The following is a 25236-nucleotide window of genomic DNA, read 5'->3' on the forward strand; positions in this document are numbered from 1 at the left end:
GCCCGGGTTCGATTCCCGGTACCGGAACGGAATTTTTCCCACACGAATCGTGACAAGTTTGAGCTGTCCGAACTGCCGTTTCCCGTCCTGCTCGCAATATAGCTACTGTTTCGTGAGCGTCAGCAGGATACAGACAAGGGAAGCAGACACACGACGACCATAGAAATGGCGTATGGCTTCATGCCACATGTTTTCGAGCGTGGGGCTGAGCATCTGCGTCCGTCGAGGCCCGCTAGCTCAGTTGGTTAGAGCGTCGTGCTAATAACGCGAAGGTCGTGGGTTCGATCCCCCCACGGGCCACTACGCTTTTACTACCACGAAAAGGCAGCGCCGATTTCAGCTGGCGAGTGTGATGACCAAAAGATCATCACTCTGCGTGGAAGCCGACAGACAGAGGATCCGAACCCGACTTGTCGGGAAGCGCTACAGCATTCACTCGGCAATGGCCATCATATGTTGAATACACTGGTTCTCATACGATAAAGAGAAAATGAAAGAAAGTGTCCGATTGCCGATATGTAACAACTTTGGCCCTTGTCAGTACTTGGGCGGGCGAGCGCATGGGAACACAGGGTGCTGTTGGCAGTTTCGCTTCCTATTTTTCTTTCTCCTTTGTTTCGGAGCTACAGCCCGATTCGGTCAGGGAGACGCCACCGTGAAATGAAGGGGGCGTGCTGCGTGTCCATCGCCTCGCCTCGCCTCTCCTTACCTCTCTCAGTCGTTTCTCGTGCTTGTCGTTTTGATATAGGCCGATTGGAGAGCGTCAGCTCTCGCGTCAGCTGAGCAAAGTCGAGACAAGTCGAGACACACTATCTATAGGCTGGTCTGCAGCGAGTAAGAGGCGGCAAACATGAATGTAAGGGCGCGTGGCAAAAGTACTCATACGCGAAATTAAAAGCCTGCTGCGGTGGCCGGGAATCGAACCCGGATCAACTGCTTGGAAGGCAACTATGCTGACCATTACACCACCACCGCACAAGCGAGCGCCCCGACGCCGCGCGGTGTCGGCTTCCCGCCTGTCGGCAGCGGCCGAAGGTGATCGTACCTGCAGGCGCATTTCGAGGTAGGCTAGGGGAACACATCCAGTTGCATTCGGACGGCGTATCCACGCACACTTCGCATCCTTTGGCAAGAGTCGGCGCCGGCGACGCAAGAGTACGCAGAGGGACCGCGTTCTTGGCGGCATTTTTAAGCAGTGCAGTGCAGGATTCAGCGTCTGCAGCATCTTCTCGACAGAATGCTACGGCGCTCGACGGCAGTCCCACTTTCCCTTGCGACATGCGCTCGGGGAAGCAGCGTGAACTTACTACCGACCCGAGCATCGGTGGTTCAGTGGTAGAATGCTCGCCTGCCACGCGGGCGGCCCGGGTTCGATTCCCGGCCGATGCATCATTTTGCTTTTCCCGCGATAGTGCTGCCGTGTGGCTTGCGCGCTTGAGATGCACGATCCACAAGAATATATAGCTGGATTCCCTTGAGAAGAACCTGAGAACGCAGCACTCGCGGGTCCCCACTAGGACGCTCGCATCATGTTCTACAGACTAGCGCCGGCCTGGCCTCACAAGTTGCTGTGTCCAGGTGCCTCCGACGGCACTGAACTTTAACGACAAGGAGTGCTGCCTATCGTTGCAACAGCTGCAGGCAACACCGCAATCAAATGGGCCGGCAATGCACGTGTAGTAACAGAACACGTTATCCAGGAAGTACAGTGTCTCTACGTCTAATATTGGGTACAGGGTTTACCTATTTTTCGAGGGCAAGCGGTGCACCCGTGCCTCGGTAGCGCAGTAGGCAGCGCGTAAGTCTCATAATCTTAAGGTCGTGAGTTCGATCCTCACCCGAGGCATTTAATTTTCTGTGACTGATGGTGGTGCTGTTGCTAGGGCACCAACTTATTTCTTGTTTGTTATCCACGACGTTTCAACGCTTCAGCGGGAAAATGTTTACTCCTTGTTATTGCTACTTACAGCTTCCCTTTTCCTCTTCTCCCAGCAGAGCATGAAGCCAAAAGCATTGCTCTGCGACGTTTGAGGTGCGCGCCTTGCCAGTCAGTATTGCGCAAAGATGCTCGCAAAGAGAGAAGGGCGACGACGCGGGACTCGACACGAAATGTGCCAAGCGACCGTCCGAACCGTCGAGTGAGCTCCCACGTCCGGTGTGGTCTAGTGGCCTAGGATACCTGGCTTTCACCCAGGAGGCCCGGGTTCGATTCCCGGTACCGGAACGGAATTTTTCCCACACGAATCGTGACAAGTTTGAGCTGTCCGAACTGCCGTTTCCCGTCCTGCTCGCAATATAGCTACTGCTTTCGTGAGCGTCAGCAGGATACAGACAAGGGAAGCAGACACACGACGACCATAGAAATGGCGTATGGCTTCATGCCACATGTTTCGAGCGTGGGGCTGAGCATCTGCGTCCGTCGAGGCCCGCTAGCTCAGTTGGTTAGAGCGTCGTGCTAATAACGCGAAGGTCGTGGGTTCGATCCCCCCACGGGCCACTACGCTTTTACTACCACGAAAAGGCAGCGCCGATTTCAGCTGGCGAGTGTGATGACCAAAAGATCATCACTCTGCGTGGAAGCCGACAGACAGAGGATCCGAACCCGACTTGTCGGGAAGCGCTACAGCATTCACTCGCAATGGCCATCATATGTTGAATACACTGGTCTCATACGATAAAGAGAAAATGAAAGAAAGTGTCCGATTGCCGATATGTAACAACTTTGGCCCTTGTCAGTACTTGGGCGGGCGAGCGCATGGGAACACAGGGTGCTGTTGGCAGTTTCGCTTCCTATTTTTCTTTCTCCTTTGTTTTCGGAGCTACAGCCCGATTCGGTCAGGGAGACGCCACCGTGAAATGAAGGGGCGTGCTGTGTGTCCATCGCCTCGCCTCGCCTCTCCTTACCTCTCTCAGTCGTTTCTCGTGCTTGTCGTTTTGATATAGGCCGATTGGAGAGCGTCAGCTCTCGCGTCAGCTGAGCAAAGTCGAGACAAGTCGAGACACACTATCTATAGGCTGGTCTGCAGCGAGTAAGAGGCGGCAAACATGAATGTAAGGGCGCGTGGCAAAAGTACTCATACGCGAAATTAAAAGCCTGCTGCGGTGGCCGGGAATCGAACCCGGATCAACTGCTTGGAAGGCAACTTATGCTGACCATTACACCACCACCGCACAAGCGAGCGCCCCGACGCCGCGCGGTGTCGGCTTCCCGCCTGTCGGCAGCGGCCGAAGGTGATCGTACCTGCAGGCGCATTTCGAGGTAGGCTAGGGGAACACATCCAGTTGCATTCGGACGGCGTATCCACGCACACTTCGCATCCTTTGGCAAGAGTCGGCGCCGGCGACGCAAGAGTACGCAGAGGACCGCGTTCTGGCGGCATTTTTAAGCAGTGCAGTGCAGGATTCAGCGTCTGCAGCATCTTCTCGACAGAATGCTACGGCGCTCGACGGCAGTCCCACTTTCCCTTGCGACATGCGCTCGGGAAGCAGCGTGAACTTACTACCGACCCGAGCATCGGTGGTTCAGTGGTAGAATGCTCGCCTGCCACGCGGGCCGGCCCGGGTTCGATTCCCGGCCGATGCATCATTTTGCTTTTCCCGCGATAGTGCTGCCGTGTGGCTTGCGCGCTTGAGATGCACGATCCACAAGAATATATAGCTGGATTCCCTTGAGAAGAACCGAGAACGCAGCACTCGCGGGTCCCCACTAGGACGCTCGCATCATGTTCTACAGACTAGCGCCGGCCTGGCCTCACAAGTTGCTGTGTCCAGGTGCCTCCGAGGCACTGAACTTTAACGACAAGGAGTGCTGCCTATCGTTGCAACAGCTGCAGCAACACCGCAATCAAATGGCCGGCAATGCACGTGTAGTAACAGAACACGTTATCCAGGAAGTACAGTGTCTCTACGTCTAATATTGGGTACAGGGTTTACCTATTTTCGAGGGCAAGCGGTGCACCCGTGCCTCGGTAGCGCAGTAGGCAGCGCGTAAGTCTCATAATCTTAAGGTCGTGAGTTCGATCCTCACCCGGGGCATTTAATTTTCTGTGACTGATGGTGGTGCTGTTGCTAGGGCACCAACTTATTTCTTGTTTGTTATCCACGACGTTTCAACGCTTCAGCGGGAAAAATGTTTACTCCTTGTTATTGCTACTTACAGCTTCCCTTTTCCTCTTCTCCCCAGCAGAGCATGAAGCCAAAAGCATTGCTCTGCGACGTTTGAGGTGCGCGCCTTGCCAGTCAGTATGCGCAAAGATGCTCGCAAAGAGAGAAGGGCGACGACGCGGGACTCGACACGAAATGCGCCAAGCGACCGTCCGAACCGTCGAGTGAGCTCCCACGTCCGGTGTGGTCTAGTGGCTAGGATACCTGGCTTTCACCCAGGAGGCCCGGGTTCGATTCCCGGTACCGGAACGGAATTTTTCCCACACGAATCGTGACAAGTTTGAGCTGTCCGAACTGCCGTTTCCCCGTCCTGCTCGCATATAGCTACTGTTTCGTGAGCGTCAGCAGGATACAGACAAGGGAAGCAGACACACGACGACCATAGAAATGGCGTATGGGCTTCATGCCACATGTTTCGAGCGTGGGGCTGAGCATCTGCGTCCGTCGAGGCCCCGCTAGCTCAGTTGGTTAGAGCGTCGTGCTAATAACGCGAAGGTCGTGGGTTCGATCCCCCCACGGGCCACTACGCTTTTACTACCACGAAAAGGCAGCGCCGATTTCAGCTGGCGAGTGTGATGACCAAAAGATCATCACTCTGCGTGGAAGCCGACAGACAGAGGATCCGAACCCGACTTGTCGGGAAGCGCTACAGCATTCACTCGGCAATGGCCATCATATGTTGAATACACTGGTTCTCATACGATAAAGAGAAAATGAAAGAAAGTGTCCCGATTGCCGATATGTAACAACTTTGGCCCTTGTCAGTACTTGGGCGGGCGAGCGCATGGAACACAGGGTGCTGTTGGCAGTTTCGCTTCCTATTTTTCTTTCTCCTTTGTTTTCGGAGCTACAGCCCGATTCGGTCAGGGAGACGCCACCGTGAATGAAGGGGCGTGCTGTGTGTCCATCGCCTCGCCTCGCCTCTCCTTACCTCTCTCAGTCGTTTCTCGTGCTTGTCGTTTTGATATAGGCCGATTGGAGAGCGTCAGCTCTCGCGTCAGCTGAGCAAAGGTCGAGACAAGTCGAGACACACTATCTATAGGCTGGTCTGCAGCGGAGTAAGAGGCGGCAAAACATGAATGTAAGGGCGCGTGGCAAAAGTACTCATACGCGAAATTAAAAGCCTGCTGCGGTGGCCGGGAATCGAACCCGGATCAACTGCTTGGAAGGCAACTATGCTGACCATTACACCACCACCGCACAAGCGAGCGCCCCGACGCCGCGCGGTGTCGGCTTCCCGCCTGTCGGCAGCGGCCGAAGGTGATCGTACCTGCAGGCGCATTTCGAGGTAGGCTAGGGGAACACATCCAGTTGCATTCGGACGGCGTATCCACGCACACTTCGCATCCTTTGGCAAGAGTCGGCGCCGGCGACGCAAGAGTACGCAGAGGACCGCGTTCTGGCGGCATTTTTAGCAGTGCAGTGCAGGATTCAGCGTCTGCAGCATCTTCTCGACAGAATGCTACGGCGCTCGACGGCAGTCCCACTTTCCCTTGCGACATGCGCTCGGGAAGCAGCGTGAACTTACTACCGACCCGAGCATCGGTGGTTCAGTGGTAGAATGCTCGCCTGCCACGCGGGCGGCCCGGGTTCGATTCCTCGGCCGATGCATCATTTTGCTTTTCCCGCGATAGTGCTGCCCGTGTGGCTTGCGCGCTTGAGATGCACGATCCACAAGAATATATAGCTGGATTCCCTTGAGAAGAACCGAGAACGCAGCACTCGCGGGTCCCCACTAGGACGCTCGCATCATGTTCTACAGACTAGCGCCGGCCTGGCCTCACAAGTTGCTGTGTCCAGGTGCCTCCGAGGCACTGAACTTTAACGACAAGGAGTGCTGCCTATCGTTGCAACAGCTGCAGCAACACCGCAATCAAATGGGCCGGCAATGCACGTGTAGTAACAGAACACGTTATCCAGGAAGTACAGTGTCTCTACGTCTAATATTGGGTACAGGGTTTACCTATTTTCGAGGGCAAGCGGTGCACCCGTGCCTCGGTAGCGCAGTAGGCAGCGCGTAAGTCTCATAATCTTAAGTCGTGAGTTCGATCCTCACCCGGGGCATTTAATTTTCTGTGACTGATGGTGGTGCTGTTGCTAGGGCACCAACTTATTTCTTGTTTGTTATCCACGACGTTTTCAACGCTTCAGCGGGAAAATGTTTACTCCTTGTTATTGCTACTTACAGCTTCCCTTTTCCTCTTCTCCCAGCAGAGCATGAAGCCAAAAGCATTGCTCTGCGACGTTTGAGGTGCGCGCCTTGCCAGTCAGTATGCGCAAAGATGCTCGCAAAGAGAGAAGGGCGACGACGCGGGACTCGACACGAAATGCGCCAAGCGACCGTCCGAACCGTCGAGTGAGCTCCCACGTCCGGTGTGGTCTAGTGGCTAGGATACCTGGCTTTCACCCAGGAGGCCCGGGTTCGATTCCCCGGTACCGGAACGAATTTTTCCCACACGAATCGTGACAAGTTTGAGCTGTCCGAACTGCCGTTTCCCGTCCTGCTCGCAATATAGCTACTGTTTCGTGAGCGTCAGCAGGATACAGACAAGGAAGCAGACACACGACGACCATAGAAATGGCGTATGGCTTCATGCCACATGTTTCGAGCGTGGGGCTGAGCATCTGCGTCCGTCGAGGCCCGCTAGCTCAGTTGGTTAGAGCGTCGTGCTAATAACGCGAAGGTCGTGGTTCGATCCCCCCACGGGCCTACTACGCTTTTACTACCACGAAAAGGCAGCGCCGATTTCAGCTGGCGAGTGTGATGACCAAAAGATCATCACTCTGCGTGGAAGCCGACAGACAGAGGATCCGAACCCGACTTGTCGGGAAGCGCTACAGCATTCACTCGGCAATGGCCATCATATGTTGAATACACTGGTTCTCATACGATAAAGAGAAAATGAAAGAAAGTGTCCGATTGCCGATATGTAACAACTTTGGCCCTTGTCAGTACTTGGGCGGGCGAGCGCATGGGAACACAGGGTGCTGTTGGCAGTTTCGCTTCCTATTTTTCTTTCTCCTTTGTTTTCGGAGCTACAGCCCGATTCGGTCAGGGGAGACGCCACCGTGAAATGAAGGGGCGTGCTGTGTGTCCATCAGCCTCGCCTCGCCTCTCCTTACCTCTCTCAGTCGTTTCTCGTGCTTGTCGTTTTGATATAGGCCGATTGGAGAGCGTCAGCTCTCGCGTCAGCTGAGCAAAGTCGAGACAAGTCGAGACACACTATCTATAGGCTGGTCTGCAGCGAGTAAGAGGCGGCAAAACATGAATGTAAGGGCGCGTGGCAAAAGTACTCATACGCGAAATTAAAAGCCTGCTGCGGTGGCCGGGAATCGAACCCGGATCAACTGCTTGGAAGGCAACTATGCTGACCATTACACCACCACCGCACAAGCGAGCGCCCCGACGCCGCGCGGTGTCGGCTTCCCGCCTGTCGGCAGCGGCCGAAGGTGATCGTACCTGCAGGCGGCATTTCGAGGTAGGCTAGGGGAACACATCCAGTTGCATTCGGACGGCGTATCCACGCACACTTCGCATCCTTTGGCAAGAGTCGGCGCCGGCGACGCAAGAGTACGCAGAGGACCGCGTTCTGGCGGCATTTTTAAGCAGTGCAGTGCAGGATTCAGCGTCTGCAGCATCTTCTCGACAGAATGCTACGGCGCTCGACGGCAGTCCCACTTTCCCTTGCGACATGCGCTCGGGAAGCAGCGTGAACTTACTACCGACCCGAGCATCGGTGGTTCAGTGGTAGAATGCTCGCCTGCCACGCGGGCGGCCCGGGTTTCGATTCCCGGCCGATGCATCATTTTGCTTTTCCCGCGATAGTGCTGCCGTGTGGCTTGCGCGCTTGAGATGCACGATCCACAAGAATATATAGCTGGATTCCCTTGAGAAGAACCGAGAACGCAGCACTCGCGGGTCCCCACTAGGACGCTCGCATCATGTTCTACAGACTAGCGCCGGCCTGGCCTCACAAGTTGCTGTGTCCAGGTGCCTCCGAGGCACTGAACTTTAACGACAAGGAGTGCTGCCTATCGTTGCAACAGCTGCAGCAACACCGCAATCAAATGGGCCCGGCAATGCACGTGTAGTAACAGAACACGTTATCCAGGAAGTACAGTGTCTCTACGTCTAATATTGGGTACAGGGTTTACCTATTTTCGAGGGCAAGCGGTGCACCCGTGCCTCGGTAGCGCAGTAGGCAGCGCGTAAGTCTCATAATCTTAAGGTCGTGAGTTCGATCCTCACCCGGGGCATTTAATTTTCTGTGACTGATGGTGGTGCTGTTGCTAGGGCACCAACTTATTTCTTGTTTGTTATCCACGACGTTTCAACGCTTCAGCGGGAAAATGTTTACTCCTTGTTATTGCTACTTACAGCTTCCCTTTTCCTCTTCCTCCCAGCAGAGCATGAAGCCAAAAGCATTGCTCTGCGACGTTTGAGGTGCGCGCCTTGCAGTCAGTATGCGCAAAGATGCTCGCAAAGAGAGAAGGGCGACGACGCGGGACTCGACACGAAATGCGCCAAGCGACCGTCCGAACCGTCGAGTGAGCTCCCACGTCCGGTGTGGTCTAGTGCTAGGATACCTGGCTTTCACCCAGGAGGCCCGGGTTCGATTCCGGTACCGGAACGGAATTTTTCCCACACGAATCGTGACAAGTTTGAGCTGTCCGAACTGCCGGTTTCCCGTCCTGCTCGCAATATAGCTACTGTTTCGTGAGCGTCAGCAGGATACAGACAAGGGAAGCAGACACACGACGACCATAGAAATGGCGTATGGCTTCATGCCCACATGTTTCGAGCGTGGGGCTGAGCATCTGCGTCCGTCGAGGCCCGCTAGCTCAGTTGGTTAGAGCGTCGTGCTAATAACGCGAAGGTCGTGGGTTCGATCCCCCCACGGGCCACTACGCTTTTACTACCACGAAAAGGCAGCGCCGATTTCAGCTGGCGAGTGTGATGACCAAAAGATCATCACTCTGCGTGGAAGCCGACAGACAGAGGATCCGAACCCGACTTGTCGGGAAGCGCTACAGCATTCACTCGGCAATGGCCATCATATGTTGAATACACTGGTTCTCATACGATAAAGAGAAAATGAAAGAAAGTGTCCGATTGCCGATATGTAACAACTTTGGCCCTTGTCAGTACTTGGGCGGGCGAGCGCATGGGAACACAGGGTGCTGTTGGCAGTTTCGCTTCCTATTTTTCTTTCTCCTTTGTTTTCGGAGCTACAGCCCGATTCGGTCAGGGAGACGCCACCGTGAAATGAAGGGGCGTGCTGTGTGTCCATCGCCTCGCCTCGCCTCTCCTTACTCTCTCTCAGTCGTTTCTCGTGCTTGTCGTTTTGATATAGGCCGATTGGAGAGCGTCAGCTCTCGCGTCAGCTGAGCAAAGTCGAGACAAGTCGAGACACACTATCTATAGGCTGGTCTGCAGCGAGTAAGAGGCGGCAAAACATGAATGTAAGGGCGCGTGGCAAAAGTACTCATACGCGAAATTAAAAGCCTGCTGCGGTGGCCGGGAATCGAACCCGGATCAACTGCTTGGAAGGCAACTATGCTGACCATTACACCACCACCGCACAAGCGAGCGCCCCGACGCCGCGCGGTGTCGGCTTCCCGCCTGTCGGCAGCGGCCGAAGGTGATCGTACCTGCAGGCGCATTTCGAGGTAGGCTAGGGGAACACATCCAGTTGCATTCGGACGGCGTATCCACGCACACTTCGCATCCTTTGGCAAGAGTCGGCGCCGGCGACGCAAGAGTACGCAGAGGACCGCGTTCTGGCGGCATTTTTAAGCAGTGCAGTGCAGGATTCAGCGTCTGCAGCATCTTCTCGACAGAATGCTACGGCGCTCGACGGCAGTCCCACTTTCCCTTGCGACATGCGCTCGGGAAGCAGCGTGAACTTACTACCGACCCGAGCATCGGTGGTTCAGTGGTAGAATGCTCGCCTGCCACGCGGGCGGCCCGGGTTCGATTCCCGGCCGATGCATCATTTTGCTTTTCCCGCGATAGTGCTGCCGTGTGGCTTGCGCGCTTGAGATGCACGATCCACAAGAATATATAGCTGGATTCCCTTGAGAAGAACCGAGAACGCAGCACTCGCGGGTCCCCACTAGGACGCTCGCATCATGTTCTACAGACTAGCGCCGGCCTGGCCTCACAAGTTGCTGTGTCCAGGTGCCTCCGAGGCACTGAACTTTAACGACAAGGAGTGCTGCCTATCGTTGCAACAGCTGCAGCAACACCGCAATCAAATGGGCCGGCAATGCACGTGTAGTAACAGAACACGTTATCCAGGAAGTACAGTGTCTCTACGTCTAATATTGGGTACAGGGTTTACCTATTTTCGAGGGCAAGCGGTGCACCCGTGCCTCGGTAGCGCAGTAGGCAGCGCGTAAGTCTCATAATCTTAAGGTCGTGAGTTCGATCCTCACCCGGGGCATTTAATTTTCTGTGACTGATGGTGGTGCTGTTGCTAGGGCACCAACTTATTTCTTGTTTGTTATCCACGACGTTTCAACGCTTCAGCGGGGAAAATGTTTACTCCTTGTTATTGCTACTTACAGCTTCCCTTTTCCTCTTCTCCCAGCAGAGCATGAAGCCAAAAGCATTGCTCTGCGACGTTTGAGGTGCGCGCCTTGCCAGTCAGTATGCGCAAAGATGCTCGCAAAGAGAGAAGGGCGACGACGCGGGACTCGACACGAAATGCGCCAAGCGACCGTCCGAACCGTCGAGTGAGCTCCCACGTCCGGTGTGGTCTAGTGGCTAGGATACCTGGCTTTCACCCAGGAGGCCCGGGTTCGATTCCCGGTACCGGAACGGAATTTTTCCCACACGAATCGTGACAAGTTTGAGCTGTCCGAACTGCCGTTTCCCGTCCTGCTCGCAATATAGCTACTGTTTCGTGAGCGTCAGCAGGATACAGACAAGGGAAGCAGACACACGACGACCATAGAAATGGCGTATGGCTTCATGCCACATGTTTCGAGCGTGGGGCTGAGCATCTGCGTCCGTCGAGGCCCGCTAGCTCAGTTGGTTAGAGCGTCGTGCTAATAACGCGAAGGTCGTGGGTTCGATCCCCCCACGGGCCACTACGCTTTTACTACCACGAAAAGGCAGCGCCGATTTCAGCTGGCGAGTGTGATGACCAAAAGATCATCACTCTGCGTGGAAGCCGACAGACAGAGGATCCGAACCCGACTTGTCGGGAAGCGCTACAGCATTCACTCGGCAATGGCCATCATATGTTGAATACACTGGTTCTCATACGATAAAGAGAAAATGAAAGAAAGTGTCCGATTGCCGATATGTAACAACTTTGGCCCTTGTCAGTACTTGGGCGGGCGAGCGCATGGGAACACAGGGTGCTGTTGGCAGTTTCGCTTCCTATTTTTCTTTCTCCTTTGTTTTCGGAGCTACAGCCCGATTCGGTCAGGGAGACGCCACCGTGAAATGAAGGGGCGTGCTGTGGTGTCCATCGCCCTCGCCTCGCCTCTCCTTACCTCTCTCAGTCGTTTCTCGTGCTTGTCGTTTTGATATAGGCCGATTGGAGAGCGTCAGCTCTCGCGTCAGCTGAGCAAAGTCGAGACAAGTCGAGACACACTATCTATAGGCTGGTCTGCAGCGAGTAAGAGGCGGCAAAACATGAATGTAAGGGCGCGTGGCAAAAGTACTCATACGCGAAATTAAAGCCTGCTGCGGTGGCGGGAATCGAACCCGGATCAACTGCTTGGAAGGCAACTATGCTGACCATTACACCACCACCCGCACAAGCGAGCGCCCCGACGCCGCGCGGTGTCGGCTTCCCGCCTGTCGGCAGCGGCCGAAGGTGATCGTACCTGCAGGCGCATTTCGAGGTAGGCTAGGGGAACACATCCAGTTGCATTCGGACGGCGTATCCACGCACACTTCGCATCCTTTGGCAAGAGTCGGCGCCGGCGACGCAAGAGTACGCAGAGGACCGCGTTCTGGCGGCATTTTTAAGCAGTGCAGTGCAGGATTCAGCGTCTGCAGCATCTTCTCGACAGAATGCTACGGCGCTCGACGGCAGTCCCACTTTCCCTTGCGACATGCGCTCGGGAAGCAGCGTGAACTTACTACCGACCCGAGCATCGGTGGTTCAGTGGTAGAATGCTCGCCTGCCACGCGGGCGGCCCGGGTTCGATTCCCGGCCGATGCATCATTTTGCTTTTCCCGCGATAGTGCTGCCGTGTGGCTTGCGCGCTTGAGATGCACGATCCACAAGAATATATAGCTGGATTCCCTTGAGAAGAACCGAGAACGCAGCACTCGCGGGTCCCCACTAGGACGCTCGCATCATGTTCTACAGACTAGCGCCGGCCTGGCCTCACAAGTTGCTGTGTCCAGGTGCCTCCGAGGCACTGAACTTTAACGACAAGGAGTGCTGCCTATCGTTGCAACAGCTGCAGCAACACCGCAATCAAATGGGCCGGCAATGCACGTGTAGTAACAGAACACGTTATCCAGGAAGTACAGTGTCTCTACGTCTAATATTGGGTACAGGGTTTACCTATTTTCGAGGGCAAGCGGTGCACCCGTGCCTCGGTAGCGCAGTAGGCAGCGCGTAAGTCTCATAATCTTAAGGTCGTGAGTTCGATCCTCACCCGGGGCATTTAATTTTCTGTGACTGATGGTGGTGCTGTTGCTAGGGCACCAACTTATTTCTTGTTTGTTATCCACGACGTTTCAACGCTTCAGCGGGAAAATGTTTACTCCTTGTTATTGCTACTTACAGCTTCCCTTTTCCTCTTCTCCCAGCAGAGCATGAAGCCAAAAGCATTGCTCTGCGACGTTTGAGGTGCGCGCCTTGCCAGTCAGTATGCGCAAAGATGCTCGCAAAGAGAGAAGGGCGACGACGCGGGACTCGACACGAAATGCGCCAAGCGACCGTCCGAACCGTCGAGTGAGCTCCCACGTCCGGTGTGGTCTAGTGGCTAGGATACCTGGCTTTCACCCAGGAGGCCCGGGTTCGATTCCCGGTACCGGAACGGAATTTTTCCCACACGAATCGTGACAAGTTTGAGCTGTCCGAACTGCCGTTTCCCGTCCTGCTCGCAATATAGCTACTGTTTCGTGAGCGTCAGCAGGATACAGACAAGGGAAGCAGACACACGACGACCATAGAAATGGCGTATGGCTTCATGCCACATGTTTCGAGCGTGGGGCTGAGCATCTGCGTCCGTCGAGGCCCGTTAGCTCAGTTGGTTAGAGCGTCGTGCTAATAACGCGAAGGTCGTGGGTTCGATCCCCCCACGGGCCACTACGCTTTTACTACCACGAAAAGGCAGCGCCGATTTCAGCTGGCGAGTGTGATGACCAAAAGATCATCACTCTGCGTGGAAGCCGACAGACAGAGGATCCGAACCCGACTTGTCGGGAAGCGCTACAGCATTCACTCGGCAATGGCCATCATATGTTGAATACACTGGTTCTCATACGATAAAGAGAAAATGAAAGAAAGTGTCCGATTGCCGATATGTAACAACTTTGGCCCTTGTCAGTACTTGGGCGGGCGAGCGCATGGGAACACAGGGTGCTGTTGGCAGTTTCGCTTCCTATTTTTCTTTCTCCTTTGTTTTCGGAGCTACAGCCCGATTCGGTCAGGGAGACGCCACCGTGAAATGAAGGGGCGTGCTGTGTGTCCATCGCCTCGCCTCGCCTCTCCTTACCTCTCTCAGTCGTTTCTCGTGCTTGTCGTTTTGATATAGGCCGATTGGAGAGCGTCAGCTCTCGCGTCAGCTGAGCAAAGTCGAGACAAGTCGAGACACACTATCTATAGGCTGGTCTGCAGCGAGTAAGAGGCGGCAAAACATGAATGTAAGGGCGCGTGGCAAAAGTACTCATACGCGAAATTAAAAGCCTGCTGCGGTGGCCGGGAATCGAACCCGGATCAACTGCTTGGAAGGCAACTATGCTGACCATTACACCACCACCGCACAAGCGAGCGCCCCGACGCCGCGCGGTGTCGGCTTCCCGCCTGTCGGCAGCGGCCGAAGGTGATCGTACCTGCAGGCGCATTTCGAGGTAGGCTAGGGGAACACATCCAGTTGCATTCGGACGGCGTATCCACGCACACTTCGCATCCTTTGGCAAGAGTCGGCGCCGGCGACGCAAGAGTACGCAGAGGACCGCGTTCTGGCGGCATTTTTAAGCAGTGCAGTGCAGGATTCAGCGTCTGCAGCATCTTCTCGACAGAATGCTACGGCGCTCGACGGCAGTCCCACTTTCCCTTGCGACATGCGCTCGGGAAGCAGCGTGAACTTACTACCGACCCGAGCATCGGTGGTTCAGTGGTAGAATGCTCGCCTGCCACGCGGGCGGCCCGGGTTCGATTCCCGGCCGATGCATCATTTTGCTTTTCCCGCGATAGTGCTGCCGTGTGGCTTGCGCGCTTGAGATGCACGATCCACAAGAATATATAGCTGGATTCCCTTGAGAAGAACCGAGAACGCAGCACTCGCGGGTCCCCACTAGGACGCTCGCATCATGTTCTACAGACTAGCGCCGGCCTGGCCTCACAAGTTGCTGTGTCCAGGTGCCTCCGAGGCACTGAACTTTAACGACAAGGAGTGCTGCCTATCGTTGCAACAGCTGCAGCAACACCGCAATCAAATGGGCCGGCAATGCACGTGTAGTAACAGAACACGTTATCCAGGAAGTACAGTGTCTCTACGTCTAATATTGGGTACAGGGTTTACCTATTTTCGAGGGCAAGCGGTGCACCCGTGCCTCGGTAGCGCAGTAGGCAGCGCGTAAGTCTCATAATCTTAAGGTCGTGAGTTCGATCCTCACCCGGGGCATTTAATTTTCTGTGACTGATGGTGGTGCTGTTGCTAGGGCACCAACTTATTTCTTGTTTGTTATCCACGACGTTTCAACGCTTCAGCGGGAAAATGTTTACTCCTTGTTATTGCTACTTACAGCTTCCCTTTTCCTCTTCTCCCAGCAGAGCATGAAGCCAAAAGCATTGCTCTGCGACGTTTGAGGTGCGCGCCTTGCCAGTCAGTATGCGCAAAGATGCTCGCAAAGAGAGAAGGGCGACGACGCGGGACTCGACACGAAATGCGCCAAGCGACCGTCCGAACCGTCGAGTGAGCTCCCACGTCCGGTGTGGTCTAGTGGCTAGGATACCTGGCTTTCACCCAGGAGGCCCGGGTTCGATTCCCGGTACCGGAACGGAATTTTTCCCACACGAATCGTGACAAGTTTGAGCTGTCCGAACTGCCGTTTCCCGTCCTGCTCGCAATATAGCTACTGTTTCGTGAGCGTCAGCAGGATACAGACAAGGGAAGCAGACACACGACGACCATAGAAATGGCGTATGGCTTCATGCCACATGTTTCGAGCGTGGGGCTGAGCATCTGCGTCCGTCGAGGCCCGTTAGCTCAGTTGGTTAGAGCGTCGTGCTAATAACGCGAAGGTCGTGGGTTCGATCCCCCCACGGGCCACTACGCTTTTACTACCACGAAAAGGCAGCGCCGATTTCAGCTGGCGAGTGTGATGACCAAAAGATCATCACTCTGCGTGGAAGCCGACAGACAGAGGATCCGAACCCGACTTGTCGGGAAGCGCTACAGCATTCACTCGGCAATGGCCATCATATGTTGAATACACTGGTTCTCATACGATAAAGAGAAAATGAAAGAAAGTGTCCGATTGCCGATATGTAACAACTTTGGCCCTTGTCAGTACTTGGGCGGGCGAGCGCATGGGAACACAGGGTGCTGTTGGCAGTTTCGCTTCCTATTTTTCTTTCTCCTTTGTTTTCGGAGCTACAGCCCGATTCGGTCAGGGAGACGCCACCGTGAAATGAAGGGGCGTGCTGTGTGTCCATCGCCTCGCCTCGCCTCTCCTTACCTCTCTCAGTCGTTTCTCGTGCTTGTCGTTTTGATATAGGCCGATTGGAGAGCGTCAGCTCTCGCGTCAGCTGAGCAAAGTCGAGACAAGTCGAGACACACTATCTATAGGCTGGTCTGCAGCGAGTAAGAGGCGGCAAAACATGAATGTAAGGGCGCGTGGCAAAAGTACTCATACGCGAAATTAAAAGCCTGCTGCGGTGGCCGGGAATCGAACCCGGATCAACTGCTTGGAAGGCAACTATGCTGACCATTACACCACCACCGCACAAGCGAGCGCCCCGACGCCGCGCGGTGTCGGCTTCCCGCCTGTCGGCAGCGGCCGAAGGTGATCGTACCTGCAGGCGCATTTCGAGGTAGGCTAGGGGAACACATCCAGTTGCATTCGGACGGCGTATCCACGCACACTTCGCATCCTTTGGCAAGAGTCGGCGCCGGCGACGCAAGAGTACGCAGAGGACCGCGTTCTGGCGGCATTTTTAAGCAGTGCAGTGCAGGATTCAGCGTCTGCAGCATCTTCTCGACAGAATGCTACGGCGCTCGACGGCAGTCCCACTTTCCCTTGCGACATGCGCTCGGGAAGCAGCGTGAACTTACTACCGACCCGAGCATCGGTGGTTCAGTGGTAGAATGCTCGCCTGCCACGCGGGCGGCCCGGGTTCGATTCCCGGCCGATGCATCATTTTGCTTTTCCCGCGATAGTGCTGCCGTGTGGCTTGCGCGCTTGAGATGCACGATCCACAAGAATATATAGCTGGATTCCCTTGAGAAGAACCGAGAACGCAGCACTCGCGGGTCCCCACTAGGACGCTCGCATCATGTTCTACAGACTAGCGCCGGCCTGGCCTCACAAGTTGCTGTGTCCAGGTGCCTCCGAGGCACTGAACTTTAACGACAAGGAGTGCTGCCTATCGTTGCAACAGCTGCAGCAACACCGCAATCAAATGGGCCGGCAATGCACGTGTAGTAACAGAACACGTTATCCAGGAAGTACAGTGTCTCTACGTCTAATATTGGGTACAGGGTTTACCTATTTTCGAGGGCAAGCGGTGCACCCGTGCCTCGGTAGCGCAGTAGGCAGCGCGTAAGTCTCATAATCTTAAGGTCGTGAGTTCGATCCTCACCCGGGGCATTTAATTTTCTGTGACTGATGGTGGTGCTGTTGCTAGGGCACCAACTTATTTCTTGTTTGTTATCCACGACGTTTCAACGCTTCAGCGGGAAAATGTTTACTCCTTGTTATTGCTACTTACAGCTTCCCTTTTCCTCTTCTCCCAGCAGAGCATGAAGCCAAAAGCATTGCTCTGCGACGTTTGAGGTGCGCGCCTTGCCAGTCAGTATGCGCAAAGATGCTCGCAAAGAGAGAAGGGCGACGACGCGGGACTCGACACGAAATGCGCCAAGCGACCGTCCGAACCGTCGAGTGAGCTCCCACGTCCGGTGTGGTCTAGTGGCTAGGATACCTGGCTTTCACCCAGGAGGCCCGGGTTCGATTCCCGGTACCGGAACGGAATTTTTCCCACACGAATCGTGACAAGTTTGAGCTGTCCGAACTGCCGTTTCCCGTCCTGCTCGCAATATAGCTACTGTTTCGTGAGCGTCAGCAGGATACAGACAAGGGAAGCAGACACACGACGACCATAGAAATGGCGTATGGCTTCATGCCACATGTTTCGAGCGTGGGGCTGAGCATCTGCGTCCGTCGAGGCCCGTTAGCTCAGTTGGTTAGAGCGTCGTGCTAATAACGCGAAGGTCGTGGGTTCGATCCCCCCACGGGCCACTACGCTTTTACTACCACGAAAAGGCAGCGCCGATTTCAGCTGGCGAGTGTGATGACCAAAAGATCATCACTCTGCGTGGAAGCCGACAGACAGAGGATCCGAACCCGACTTGTCGGGAAGCGCTACAGCATTCACTCGGCAATGGCCATCATATGTTGAATACACTGGTTCTCATACGATAAAGAGAAAATGAAAGAAAGTGTCCGATTGCCGATATGTAACAACTTTGGCCCTTGTCAGTACTTGGGCGGGCGAGCGCATGGGAACACAGGGTGCTGTTGGCAGTTTCGCTTCCTATTTTTCTTTCTCCTTTGTTTTCGGAGCTACAGCCCGATTCGGTCAGGGAGACGCCACCGTGAAATGAAGGGGCGTGCTGTGTGTCCATCGCCTCGCCTCGCCTCTCCTTACCTCTCTCAGTCGTTTCTCGTGCTTGTCGTTTTGATATAGGCCGATTGGAGAGCGTCAGCTCTCGCGTCAGCTGAGCAAAGTCGAGACAAGTCGAGACACACTATCTATAGGCTGGTCTGCAGCGAGTAAGAGGCGGCAAAACATGAATGTAAGGGCGCGTGGCAAAAGTACTCATACGCGAAATTAAAAGCCTGCTGCGGTGGCCGGGAATCGAACCCGGATCAACTGCTTGGAAGGCAACTATGCTGACCATTACACCACCACCGCACAAGCGAGCGCCCCGACGCCGCGCGGTGTCGGCTTCCCGCCTGTCGGCAGCGGCCGAAGGTGATCGTACCTGCAGGCGCATTTCGAGGTAGGCTAGGGGAACACATCCAGTTGCATTCGGACGGCGTATCCACGCACACTTCGCATCCTTTGGCAAGAGTCGGCGCCGGCGACGCAAGAGTACGCAGAGGACCGCGTTCTGGCGGCATTTTTAAGCAGTGCAGTGCAGGATTCAGCGTCTGCAGCATCTTCTCGACAGAATGCTACGGCGCTCGACGGCAGTCCCACTTTCCCTTGCGACATGCGCTCGGGAAGCAGCGTGAACTTACTACCGACCCGAGCATCGGTGGTTCAGTGGTAGAATGCTCGCCTGCCACGCGGGCGGCCCGGGTTCGATTCCCGGCCGATGCATCATTTTGCTTTTCCCGCGATAGTGCTGCCGTGTGGCTTGCGCGCTTGAGATGCACGATCCACAAGAATATATAGCTGGATTCCCTTGAGAAGAACCGAGAACGCAGCACTCGCGGGTCCCCACTAGGACGCTCGCATCATGTTCTACAGACTAGCGCCGGCCTGGCCTCACAAGTTGCTGTGTCCAGGTGCCTCCGAGGCACTGAACTTTAACGACAAGGAGTGCTGCCTATCGTTGCAACAGCTGCAGCAACACCGCAATCAAATGGGCCGGCAATGCACGTGTAGTAACAGAACACGTTATCCAGGAAGTACAGTGTCTCTACGTCTAATATTGGGTACAGGGTTTACCTATTTTCGAGGGCAAGCGGTGCACCCGTGCCTCGGTAGCGCAGTAGGCAGCGCGTAAGTCTCATAATCTTAAGGTCGTGAGTTCGATCCTCACCCGGGGCATTTAATTTTCTGTGACTGATGGTGGTGCTGTTGCTAGGGCACCAACTTATTTCTTGTTTGTTATCCACGACGTTTCAACGCTTCAGCGGGAAAATGTTTACTCCTTGTTATTGCTACTTACAGCTTCCCTTTTCCTCTTCTCCCAGCAGAGCATGAAGCCAAAAGCATTGCTCTGCGACGTTTGAGGTGCGCGCCTTGCCAGTCAGTATGCGCAAAGATGCTCGCAAAGAGAGAAGGGCGACGACGCGGGACTCGACACGAAATGCGCCAAGCGACCGTCCGAACCGTCGAGTGAGCTCCCACGTCCGGTGTGGTCTAGTGGCTAGGATACCTGGCTTTCACCCAGGATGGCCCGGGTTCGATTCCCGGTACCGGAACGGAATTTTTCCCACACGAATCGTGACAAGTTTGAGCTGTCCGAACTGCCGTTTCCCGTCCTGCTCGCAATATAGCTACTGTTTCGTGAGCGTCAGCAGGATACAGACAAGGGAAGCAGACACACGACGACCATAGAAATGGCGTATGGCTTCATGCCACATGTTTCGAGCGTGGGGGCTGAGCATCTGCGTCCGTCGAGGCCCGTTAGCTGTTAGAGCGTCGTGCTAATAACGCGAAGGTCGTGGGTTCGATCCCCCCACGGGCCACTACGCTTTTACTACCACGAAAAGGCAGCGCCGATTTCAGCTGGCGAGTGTGATGACCAAAAGATCATCACTCTGCGTGGAAGCCGACAGACAGAGGATCCGAACCCGACTTGTCGGGAAGCGCTACAGCATTCACTCGCAATGGCCATCATATGTTGAATACACTGGTTCTCATACGATAAAGAGAAAATGAAAGAAAGTGTCCGATTGCCGATATGTAACAACTTTGGCCTTGTCAGTACTTGGGCGGGCGAGCGCATGGAACACAGGGTGCTGTTGGCAGTTTCGCTTCCTATTTTTCTTTCTCCTTTGTTTTCGAGCTACAGCCCGATTCGGTCAGGGAGACGCACCGTGAAATGAAGGGGCGTGCTGTGTGTCCATCGCCTCGCCTCGCCTCTCCTTACCTCTCTCAGTCGTTTCTCGTGCTTGTCGTTTTGATATAGGCCCGATTGGAGAGCGTCAGCTCTCGCGTCAGCTGAGCAAAGTCGAGACAAGTCGAGACACACTATCTATAGGCTGGTCTGCAGCGAGTAAGAGGCGCAAAACATGAATGTAAGGGCGCGTGGCAAAAGTACTCATACGCGAAATTAAAAGCCTGCTGCGGTGGCCGGGAATCGAACCCGGATCAACTGCTTGGAAGGCAACTATGCTGACCATTACACCACCACCGCACAAGCGAGCGCCCCGACGCCGCGCGGTGTCGGCTTCCCGCCTGTCGGCAGCGGCCGAAGGTGATCGTACCTGCAGGCGCATTTCGAGGTAGGCTAGGGGAACACATCCAGTTGCATTCGACGGCGATCCACGCACACTTCGCATCCTTTGGCAAGAGTCGGCGCCGGCGACGCAAGAGTACGCAGAGGACCGCGTTCTGGCGGCATTTTTAAGCAGTGCAGTGCAGGATTCAGCGTCTGCAGCATCTTCTCGACAGAATGCTACGGCGCTCGACGGCAGTCCCACTTTCCCTTGCGACATGCGCTCGGGAAGCAGCGTGAACTTACTACCGACCCGAGCATCGGTGGTTCAGTGGTAGAATGCTCGCCTGCCACGCGGGCGGCCCGGGTTCGATTCCCGGCCGATGCATCATTTTGCTTTTCCCGCGATAGTGCTGCCGTGTGGCTTGCGCGCTTGAGATGCACGATCCACAAGAATATATAGCTGGATTCCCTTGAGAAGAACCGAGAACGCAGCACTCGCGGGTCCCCACTAGGACGCTCGCATCATGTTCTACAGACTAGCGCCGGCCTGGCCTCACAAGTTGCTGTGTCCAGGTGCCTCCGAGGCACTGAACTTTAACGACAAGGAGTGCTGCCTATCGTTGCAACAGCTGCAGCAACACCGCAATCAAATGGGCCGGCAATGCACGTGTAGTAACAGAACACGTTATCCAGGAAGTACAGTGTCTCTACGTCTAATATTGGGTACAGGGTTTACCTATTTTCGAGGGCAAGCGGTGCACCCGTGCCTCGGTAGCGCAGTAGGCAGCGCGTAAGTCTCATAATCTTAAGGTCGTGAGTTCGATCCTCACCCGGGGCATTTAATTTTCTGTGACTGATGGTGGTGCTGTTGCTAGGGCACCAACTTATTTCTTGTTTGTTATCCACGACGTTTCAACGCTTTCAGCGGGAAAATGTTTACTCCTTGTTATTGCTACTTACAGCTTCCCTTTTCCTCTTCTCCAGCAGAGCATGAAGCCAAAAGCATTGCTCTGCGACGTTTGAGGTGCGCGCCTTGCCAGTCAGTATGCGCAAAGATGCTCGCAAAGAGAGAAGGGCGACGACGCGGACTCGACACGAAATGCGCAAGCGACCGTCCGAACCGTCGAGTGAGCTCCCACGTCCCGGTGTGGTCTAGTGGCTAGGATACCTGGCTTTCACTCCAGGAGGGCCCGGGTTCGATTCCCGGTACCGGAACGGAATTTTTTCCCACACGAATCGTGACAAGTTTGAGCTGTCCGAACTGCCGTTTCCCGTCCTGCTCGCAATATAGCTACTGTTTCGTGAGCGTCAGCAGGATACAGACAAGGGAAGGCAGACACACGACGACCATAGAAATGGCGTATGGCTTCATGCCACATGTTTCGAGCGTGGGGCTGAGCATCTGCGTCCGTCGAGGCCCGCTAGCTCAGTTGGTTAGAGCGTCGTGCTAATAACGCGAAGGTCGTGGGTTCGATCCCCCCACGGGCCACTACGCTTTTAACTACCACGAAAAGGCAGCGCCGATTTCAGCTGGCGAGTGTGATGACCAAAAGATCATCACTCTGCGTGGAAGCCGACAGACAGAGGATCCGAACCCGACTTGTCGGGAAAGCGCTACAGCATTCACTCGGCAATGGCCATCATATGTTGAATACACTGGTTTCTCATACGATAAAGAGAAAATGAAAGAAAGTGTCGATTGCCGATATGTAACAACTTTGGCCCTTGTCAGTACTTGGGCGGGCGAGCGCATGGAACACAGGGTGCTGTTGGCAGTTTCGCTTCCTATTTTTCTTTCTCCTTTGTTTTCGGAGCTACAGCCCGATCGGTCAGGGAGACGCCACCGTGAAATGAAGGGGCGTGCTGTGTGTCCATCGCCTCGCCTCGCCTCTCCTTACCTCTCTCAGTCGTTTTCTCGTGCTTGTCGTTTTGATATAGGCCGATTGGAGAGCGTCAGCTCTCGCGTCAGCTGAGCAAAGTCGAGACAAGTCGAGACACACTATCTATAGGCTGGTCTGCAGCGAGTAAGAGGCGGCAAAACATGAATGTAAGGGCGCGTGGCAAAAGTACTCATACGCGAAATTAAAGCTGCTGCGGTGGCCGGGAATCGAACCCGGATCAACTGCTTGGAAGGCAACTATGCTGACCATTACACCACCACCGCACAAGCGAGCGCCCCGACGCCGCGCGGTGTCGGCTTCCCGCCTGTCGGCAGCGGCCGAAGGTGATCGTACCTGCAGGCGCATTTCGAGGTAGGCTAGGGGAACACATCCAGTTGCATTCGGACGGCGTATCCACGCACACTTCGCATCCTTTGGCAAGAGTCGGCGCCGGCGACGCAGAGTACGCAGAGGACCGCGTTCTGGCGGCATTTTTAAGGCAGTGCAGTGCAGGATTCAGCGTCTGCAGCATCTTCTCGACAGAATGCTACGGCGCTCGACGGCAGTCCCACTTTCCCTTGCGACATGCGCTCGGGAAGCAGCGTGAACTTACTACCGACCCGAGCATCGGTGGTTCAGTGGTAGAATGCTCGCCTGCCACGCGGGCGGCCCCGGGTTCGATTCCCGGCCGATGCATCATTTTGCTTTTCCCGCGATAGTGCTGCCGTGTGGCTTGCGCGCTTGAGATGCACGATCCACAAGAATATATAGCTGGATTCCCTTGAGAAGAACCGTCCCTTGAGAAGAACCGAGAACGCAGCACTCGCGGGTCCCCACTAGGACGCTCGCATCATGTTCTACAGACTAGCGCCGGCCTGGCCTCACAAGTTGCTGTGTCCAGGTGCCTCCGAGGCACTGAACTTTAACGACAAGGAGTGCTGCCTATCGTTGCAACAGCTGCAGCAACACCGCAATCAAATGGGCCGGCAATGCACGTGTAGTAACAGAACACGTTATCCAGGAAGTACAGTGTCTCTACGTCTAATATTGGGTACAGGGTTTACCTATTTTCGAGGGCAAGCGGTGCACCCGTGCCTCGGTAGCGCAGTAGGCAGCGCGTAAGTCTCATAATCTTAAGGTCGTGAGTTCGATCCTCACCCGGGGCATTTAATTTTCTGTGACTGATGGTGGTGCTGTTGCTAGGGCACCAACTTATTTCTTGTTTGTTATCCACGACGTTTCAACGCTTCAGCGGGAAAATGTTTACTCCTTGTTATTGCTACTTACAGCTTCCCTTTTCCTCTTCTCCCAGCAGAGCATGAAGCCAAAAGCATTGCTCTGCGACGTTTGAGGTGCGCGCCTTGCCAGTCAGTATGCGCAAAGATGCTCGCAAAGAGAGAAGGGCGACGACGCGGGACTCGACACGAAATGCGCCAAGCGACCGTCCGAACCGTCGAGTGAGCTCCCACGTCCGGTGTGGTCTAGTGGCTAGGATACCTGGCTTTCACCCAGGAGGCCCGGGTTCGATTCCCGGTACCGGAACGGAATTTTTCCCACACGAATCGTGACAAGTTTGAGCTGTCCGAACTGCCGTTTCCCGTCCTGCTCGCAATATAGCTACTGTTTCGTGAGCGTCAGCAGGATACAGACAAGGGAAGCAGACACACGACGACCATAGAAATGGCGTATGGCTTCATGCCACATGTTTCGAGCGTGGGGCTGAGCATCTGCGTCCGTCGAGGCCCGTTAGCTCAGTTGGTTAGAGCGTCGTGCTAATAACGCGAAGGTCGTGGGTTCGATCCCCCCACGGGCCACTACGCTTTTACTACCACGAAAAGGCAGCGCCGATTTCAGCTGGCGAGTGTGATGACCAAAAGATCATCACTCTGCGTGGAAGCCGACAGACAGAGGATCCGAACCCGACTTGTCGGGAAGCGCTACAGCATTCACTCGGCAATGGCCATCATATGTTGAATACACTGGTTCTCATACGATAAAGAGAAAATGAAAGAAAGTGTCCGATTGCCGATATGTAACAACTTTGGCCCTTGTCAGTACTTGGGCGGGCGAGCGCATGGGAACACAGGGTGCTGTTGGCAGTTTCGCTTCCTATTTTTCTTTCTCCTTTGTTTTCGGAGCTACAGCCCGATTCGGTCAGGGAGACGCCACCGTGAAATGAAGGGGCGTGCTGTGTGTCCATCGCCTCGCCTCGCCTCTCCTTACCTCTCTCAGTCGTTTCTCGTGCTTGTCGTTTTGATATAGGCCGATTGGAGAGCGTCAGCTCTCGCGTCAGCTGAGCAAAGTCGAGACACACTATCTATAGGCTGGTCTGCAGCGAGTAAGAGGCGGCAAAACATGAATGTAAGGGCGCGTGGCAAAAGTACTCATACGCGAAATTAAAAGCCTGCTGCGGTGGCCGGGAATCGAACCCGGATCAACTGCTTGGAAGGCAACTATGCTGACCATTACACCACCACCGCACAAGCGAGCGCCCCGACGCCGCGCGGTGTCGGCTTCCCGCCTGTCGGCAGCGGCCGAAGGTGATCGTACCTGCAGGCGCATTTCGAGGTAGGCTAGGGGAACACATCCAGTTGCATTCGGACGGCGTATCCACGCACACTTCGCATCCTTTGGCAAGAGTCGGCGCCGGCGA

The 25236-nt window shown here is 55.1% G+C and overlaps 54 non-coding genes across 54 annotated transcripts; 43 read left to right on the forward strand and 11 right to left on the reverse strand.

Moving 5' to 3' along the window:
- The first annotated feature begins 226 nt into the window (after positions 1–226).
- Positions 227–300, forward strand: Trnai-aau (transfer RNA isoleucine (anticodon AAU)). Its single transcript has one exon. It is a non-coding gene; the product is annotated as a tRNA-Ile (tRNA).
- Positions 301–903: 603 nt separating this feature from the next.
- Trnag-ucc (transfer RNA glycine (anticodon UCC)) lies at positions 904–975 on the reverse strand. Its single transcript has one exon. It is a non-coding gene; the product is annotated as a tRNA-Gly (tRNA).
- A 343-nt stretch (positions 976–1318) lies between these two features.
- Trnag-gcc (transfer RNA glycine (anticodon GCC)) lies at positions 1319–1389 on the forward strand. The gene has a single exon. It is a non-coding gene; the product is annotated as a tRNA-Gly (tRNA).
- A 384-nt stretch (positions 1390–1773) lies between these two features.
- Trnam-cau (transfer RNA methionine (anticodon CAU)) lies at positions 1774–1846 on the forward strand. Its single transcript has one exon. It is a non-coding gene; the product is annotated as a tRNA-Met (tRNA).
- Positions 1847–2151: 305 nt separating this feature from the next.
- Trnae-uuc (transfer RNA glutamic acid (anticodon UUC)) lies at positions 2152–2224 on the forward strand. Its single transcript has one exon. It is a non-coding gene; the product is annotated as a tRNA-Glu (tRNA).
- Positions 2225–2423: 199 nt separating this feature from the next.
- On the forward strand, positions 2424–2497 carry Trnai-aau (transfer RNA isoleucine (anticodon AAU)). Its single transcript has one exon. It is a non-coding gene; the product is annotated as a tRNA-Ile (tRNA).
- A 601-nt stretch (positions 2498–3098) lies between these two features.
- On the reverse strand, positions 3099–3171 carry Trnag-ucc (transfer RNA glycine (anticodon UCC)). Its single transcript has one exon. It is a non-coding gene; the product is annotated as a tRNA-Gly (tRNA).
- A 340-nt stretch (positions 3172–3511) lies between these two features.
- On the forward strand, positions 3512–3583 carry Trnag-gcc (transfer RNA glycine (anticodon GCC)). The gene has a single exon. It is a non-coding gene; the product is annotated as a tRNA-Gly (tRNA).
- A 379-nt stretch (positions 3584–3962) lies between these two features.
- Positions 3963–4035, forward strand: Trnam-cau (transfer RNA methionine (anticodon CAU)). Its single transcript has one exon. It is a non-coding gene; the product is annotated as a tRNA-Met (tRNA).
- A 306-nt stretch (positions 4036–4341) lies between these two features.
- Positions 4342–4413, forward strand: Trnae-uuc (transfer RNA glutamic acid (anticodon UUC)). The gene has a single exon. It is a non-coding gene; the product is annotated as a tRNA-Glu (tRNA).
- Positions 4414–4612: 199 nt separating this feature from the next.
- Positions 4613–4687, forward strand: Trnai-aau (transfer RNA isoleucine (anticodon AAU)). Its single transcript has one exon. It is a non-coding gene; the product is annotated as a tRNA-Ile (tRNA).
- Positions 4688–5292: 605 nt separating this feature from the next.
- On the reverse strand, positions 5293–5364 carry Trnag-ucc (transfer RNA glycine (anticodon UCC)). The gene has a single exon. It is a non-coding gene; the product is annotated as a tRNA-Gly (tRNA).
- Positions 5365–5703: 339 nt separating this feature from the next.
- Positions 5704–5775, forward strand: Trnag-gcc (transfer RNA glycine (anticodon GCC)). The gene has a single exon. It is a non-coding gene; the product is annotated as a tRNA-Gly (tRNA).
- Positions 5776–6156: 381 nt separating this feature from the next.
- Positions 6157–6228, forward strand: Trnam-cau (transfer RNA methionine (anticodon CAU)). Its single transcript has one exon. It is a non-coding gene; the product is annotated as a tRNA-Met (tRNA).
- A 305-nt stretch (positions 6229–6533) lies between these two features.
- On the forward strand, positions 6534–6606 carry Trnae-uuc (transfer RNA glutamic acid (anticodon UUC)). Its single transcript has one exon. It is a non-coding gene; the product is annotated as a tRNA-Glu (tRNA).
- A 196-nt stretch (positions 6607–6802) lies between these two features.
- Positions 6803–6875, forward strand: Trnai-aau (transfer RNA isoleucine (anticodon AAU)). The gene has a single exon. It is a non-coding gene; the product is annotated as a tRNA-Ile (tRNA).
- Positions 6876–7482: 607 nt separating this feature from the next.
- On the reverse strand, positions 7483–7554 carry Trnag-ucc (transfer RNA glycine (anticodon UCC)). The gene has a single exon. It is a non-coding gene; the product is annotated as a tRNA-Gly (tRNA).
- A 341-nt stretch (positions 7555–7895) lies between these two features.
- Positions 7896–7967, forward strand: Trnag-gcc (transfer RNA glycine (anticodon GCC)). The gene has a single exon. It is a non-coding gene; the product is annotated as a tRNA-Gly (tRNA).
- Positions 7968–8348: 381 nt separating this feature from the next.
- Trnam-cau (transfer RNA methionine (anticodon CAU)) lies at positions 8349–8421 on the forward strand. Its single transcript has one exon. It is a non-coding gene; the product is annotated as a tRNA-Met (tRNA).
- A 574-nt stretch (positions 8422–8995) lies between these two features.
- Positions 8996–9069, forward strand: Trnai-aau (transfer RNA isoleucine (anticodon AAU)). The gene has a single exon. It is a non-coding gene; the product is annotated as a tRNA-Ile (tRNA).
- Positions 9070–9674: 605 nt separating this feature from the next.
- Positions 9675–9746, reverse strand: Trnag-ucc (transfer RNA glycine (anticodon UCC)). The gene has a single exon. It is a non-coding gene; the product is annotated as a tRNA-Gly (tRNA).
- Positions 9747–10086: 340 nt separating this feature from the next.
- Positions 10087–10157, forward strand: Trnag-gcc (transfer RNA glycine (anticodon GCC)). The gene has a single exon. It is a non-coding gene; the product is annotated as a tRNA-Gly (tRNA).
- A 380-nt stretch (positions 10158–10537) lies between these two features.
- On the forward strand, positions 10538–10610 carry Trnam-cau (transfer RNA methionine (anticodon CAU)). The gene has a single exon. It is a non-coding gene; the product is annotated as a tRNA-Met (tRNA).
- A 305-nt stretch (positions 10611–10915) lies between these two features.
- Trnae-uuc (transfer RNA glutamic acid (anticodon UUC)) lies at positions 10916–10987 on the forward strand. The gene has a single exon. It is a non-coding gene; the product is annotated as a tRNA-Glu (tRNA).
- A 198-nt stretch (positions 10988–11185) lies between these two features.
- Trnai-aau (transfer RNA isoleucine (anticodon AAU)) lies at positions 11186–11259 on the forward strand. The gene has a single exon. It is a non-coding gene; the product is annotated as a tRNA-Ile (tRNA).
- Positions 11260–12276: 1017 nt separating this feature from the next.
- Trnag-gcc (transfer RNA glycine (anticodon GCC)) lies at positions 12277–12347 on the forward strand. The gene has a single exon. It is a non-coding gene; the product is annotated as a tRNA-Gly (tRNA).
- A 380-nt stretch (positions 12348–12727) lies between these two features.
- Trnam-cau (transfer RNA methionine (anticodon CAU)) lies at positions 12728–12800 on the forward strand. Its single transcript has one exon. It is a non-coding gene; the product is annotated as a tRNA-Met (tRNA).
- Positions 12801–13104: 304 nt separating this feature from the next.
- Trnae-uuc (transfer RNA glutamic acid (anticodon UUC)) lies at positions 13105–13176 on the forward strand. Its single transcript has one exon. It is a non-coding gene; the product is annotated as a tRNA-Glu (tRNA).
- Positions 13177–13374: 198 nt separating this feature from the next.
- On the forward strand, positions 13375–13448 carry Trnai-aau (transfer RNA isoleucine (anticodon AAU)). The gene has a single exon. It is a non-coding gene; the product is annotated as a tRNA-Ile (tRNA).
- A 604-nt stretch (positions 13449–14052) lies between these two features.
- On the reverse strand, positions 14053–14124 carry Trnag-ucc (transfer RNA glycine (anticodon UCC)). Its single transcript has one exon. It is a non-coding gene; the product is annotated as a tRNA-Gly (tRNA).
- Positions 14125–14464: 340 nt separating this feature from the next.
- Positions 14465–14535, forward strand: Trnag-gcc (transfer RNA glycine (anticodon GCC)). The gene has a single exon. It is a non-coding gene; the product is annotated as a tRNA-Gly (tRNA).
- A 380-nt stretch (positions 14536–14915) lies between these two features.
- Trnam-cau (transfer RNA methionine (anticodon CAU)) lies at positions 14916–14988 on the forward strand. Its single transcript has one exon. It is a non-coding gene; the product is annotated as a tRNA-Met (tRNA).
- Positions 14989–15292: 304 nt separating this feature from the next.
- Trnae-uuc (transfer RNA glutamic acid (anticodon UUC)) lies at positions 15293–15364 on the forward strand. The gene has a single exon. It is a non-coding gene; the product is annotated as a tRNA-Glu (tRNA).
- Positions 15365–15562: 198 nt separating this feature from the next.
- Trnai-aau (transfer RNA isoleucine (anticodon AAU)) lies at positions 15563–15636 on the forward strand. The gene has a single exon. It is a non-coding gene; the product is annotated as a tRNA-Ile (tRNA).
- A 604-nt stretch (positions 15637–16240) lies between these two features.
- Positions 16241–16312, reverse strand: Trnag-ucc (transfer RNA glycine (anticodon UCC)). Its single transcript has one exon. It is a non-coding gene; the product is annotated as a tRNA-Gly (tRNA).
- A 340-nt stretch (positions 16313–16652) lies between these two features.
- Trnag-gcc (transfer RNA glycine (anticodon GCC)) lies at positions 16653–16723 on the forward strand. Its single transcript has one exon. It is a non-coding gene; the product is annotated as a tRNA-Gly (tRNA).
- A 380-nt stretch (positions 16724–17103) lies between these two features.
- Trnam-cau (transfer RNA methionine (anticodon CAU)) lies at positions 17104–17176 on the forward strand. The gene has a single exon. It is a non-coding gene; the product is annotated as a tRNA-Met (tRNA).
- Positions 17177–17480: 304 nt separating this feature from the next.
- Positions 17481–17552, forward strand: Trnae-uuc (transfer RNA glutamic acid (anticodon UUC)). Its single transcript has one exon. It is a non-coding gene; the product is annotated as a tRNA-Glu (tRNA).
- Positions 17553–17750: 198 nt separating this feature from the next.
- On the forward strand, positions 17751–17824 carry Trnai-aau (transfer RNA isoleucine (anticodon AAU)). The gene has a single exon. It is a non-coding gene; the product is annotated as a tRNA-Ile (tRNA).
- A 604-nt stretch (positions 17825–18428) lies between these two features.
- Positions 18429–18500, reverse strand: Trnag-ucc (transfer RNA glycine (anticodon UCC)). Its single transcript has one exon. It is a non-coding gene; the product is annotated as a tRNA-Gly (tRNA).
- A 340-nt stretch (positions 18501–18840) lies between these two features.
- Trnag-gcc (transfer RNA glycine (anticodon GCC)) lies at positions 18841–18911 on the forward strand. The gene has a single exon. It is a non-coding gene; the product is annotated as a tRNA-Gly (tRNA).
- Positions 18912–19291: 380 nt separating this feature from the next.
- Positions 19292–19364, forward strand: Trnam-cau (transfer RNA methionine (anticodon CAU)). The gene has a single exon. It is a non-coding gene; the product is annotated as a tRNA-Met (tRNA).
- A 304-nt stretch (positions 19365–19668) lies between these two features.
- Positions 19669–19741, forward strand: Trnae-uuc (transfer RNA glutamic acid (anticodon UUC)). The gene has a single exon. It is a non-coding gene; the product is annotated as a tRNA-Glu (tRNA).
- Positions 19742–20607: 866 nt separating this feature from the next.
- On the reverse strand, positions 20608–20679 carry Trnag-ucc (transfer RNA glycine (anticodon UCC)). Its single transcript has one exon. It is a non-coding gene; the product is annotated as a tRNA-Gly (tRNA).
- Positions 20680–21017: 338 nt separating this feature from the next.
- On the forward strand, positions 21018–21088 carry Trnag-gcc (transfer RNA glycine (anticodon GCC)). Its single transcript has one exon. It is a non-coding gene; the product is annotated as a tRNA-Gly (tRNA).
- A 380-nt stretch (positions 21089–21468) lies between these two features.
- On the forward strand, positions 21469–21541 carry Trnam-cau (transfer RNA methionine (anticodon CAU)). The gene has a single exon. It is a non-coding gene; the product is annotated as a tRNA-Met (tRNA).
- Positions 21542–21843: 302 nt separating this feature from the next.
- On the forward strand, positions 21844–21918 carry Trnae-uuc (transfer RNA glutamic acid (anticodon UUC)). The gene has a single exon. It is a non-coding gene; the product is annotated as a tRNA-Glu (tRNA).
- A 200-nt stretch (positions 21919–22118) lies between these two features.
- Trnai-aau (transfer RNA isoleucine (anticodon AAU)) lies at positions 22119–22192 on the forward strand. Its single transcript has one exon. It is a non-coding gene; the product is annotated as a tRNA-Ile (tRNA).
- Positions 22193–22795: 603 nt separating this feature from the next.
- Trnag-ucc (transfer RNA glycine (anticodon UCC)) lies at positions 22796–22867 on the reverse strand. The gene has a single exon. It is a non-coding gene; the product is annotated as a tRNA-Gly (tRNA).
- A 340-nt stretch (positions 22868–23207) lies between these two features.
- On the forward strand, positions 23208–23279 carry Trnag-gcc (transfer RNA glycine (anticodon GCC)). Its single transcript has one exon. It is a non-coding gene; the product is annotated as a tRNA-Gly (tRNA).
- A 397-nt stretch (positions 23280–23676) lies between these two features.
- On the forward strand, positions 23677–23749 carry Trnam-cau (transfer RNA methionine (anticodon CAU)). The gene has a single exon. It is a non-coding gene; the product is annotated as a tRNA-Met (tRNA).
- A 304-nt stretch (positions 23750–24053) lies between these two features.
- Positions 24054–24125, forward strand: Trnae-uuc (transfer RNA glutamic acid (anticodon UUC)). The gene has a single exon. It is a non-coding gene; the product is annotated as a tRNA-Glu (tRNA).
- A 198-nt stretch (positions 24126–24323) lies between these two features.
- On the forward strand, positions 24324–24397 carry Trnai-aau (transfer RNA isoleucine (anticodon AAU)). Its single transcript has one exon. It is a non-coding gene; the product is annotated as a tRNA-Ile (tRNA).
- Positions 24398–24991: 594 nt separating this feature from the next.
- Positions 24992–25063, reverse strand: Trnag-ucc (transfer RNA glycine (anticodon UCC)). The gene has a single exon. It is a non-coding gene; the product is annotated as a tRNA-Gly (tRNA).
- Between the last annotated feature and the right edge of the window lie 173 nt (positions 25064–25236).

The sequence above is a fragment of the Schistocerca cancellata genome, unplaced genomic scaffold (genome assembly GCF_023864275.1).
Source record: "Schistocerca cancellata isolate TAMUIC-IGC-003103 unplaced genomic scaffold, iqSchCanc2.1 HiC_scaffold_492, whole genome shotgun sequence".
Taxonomy (NCBI): domain Eukaryota; kingdom Metazoa; phylum Arthropoda; class Insecta; order Orthoptera; family Acrididae; genus Schistocerca; species Schistocerca cancellata.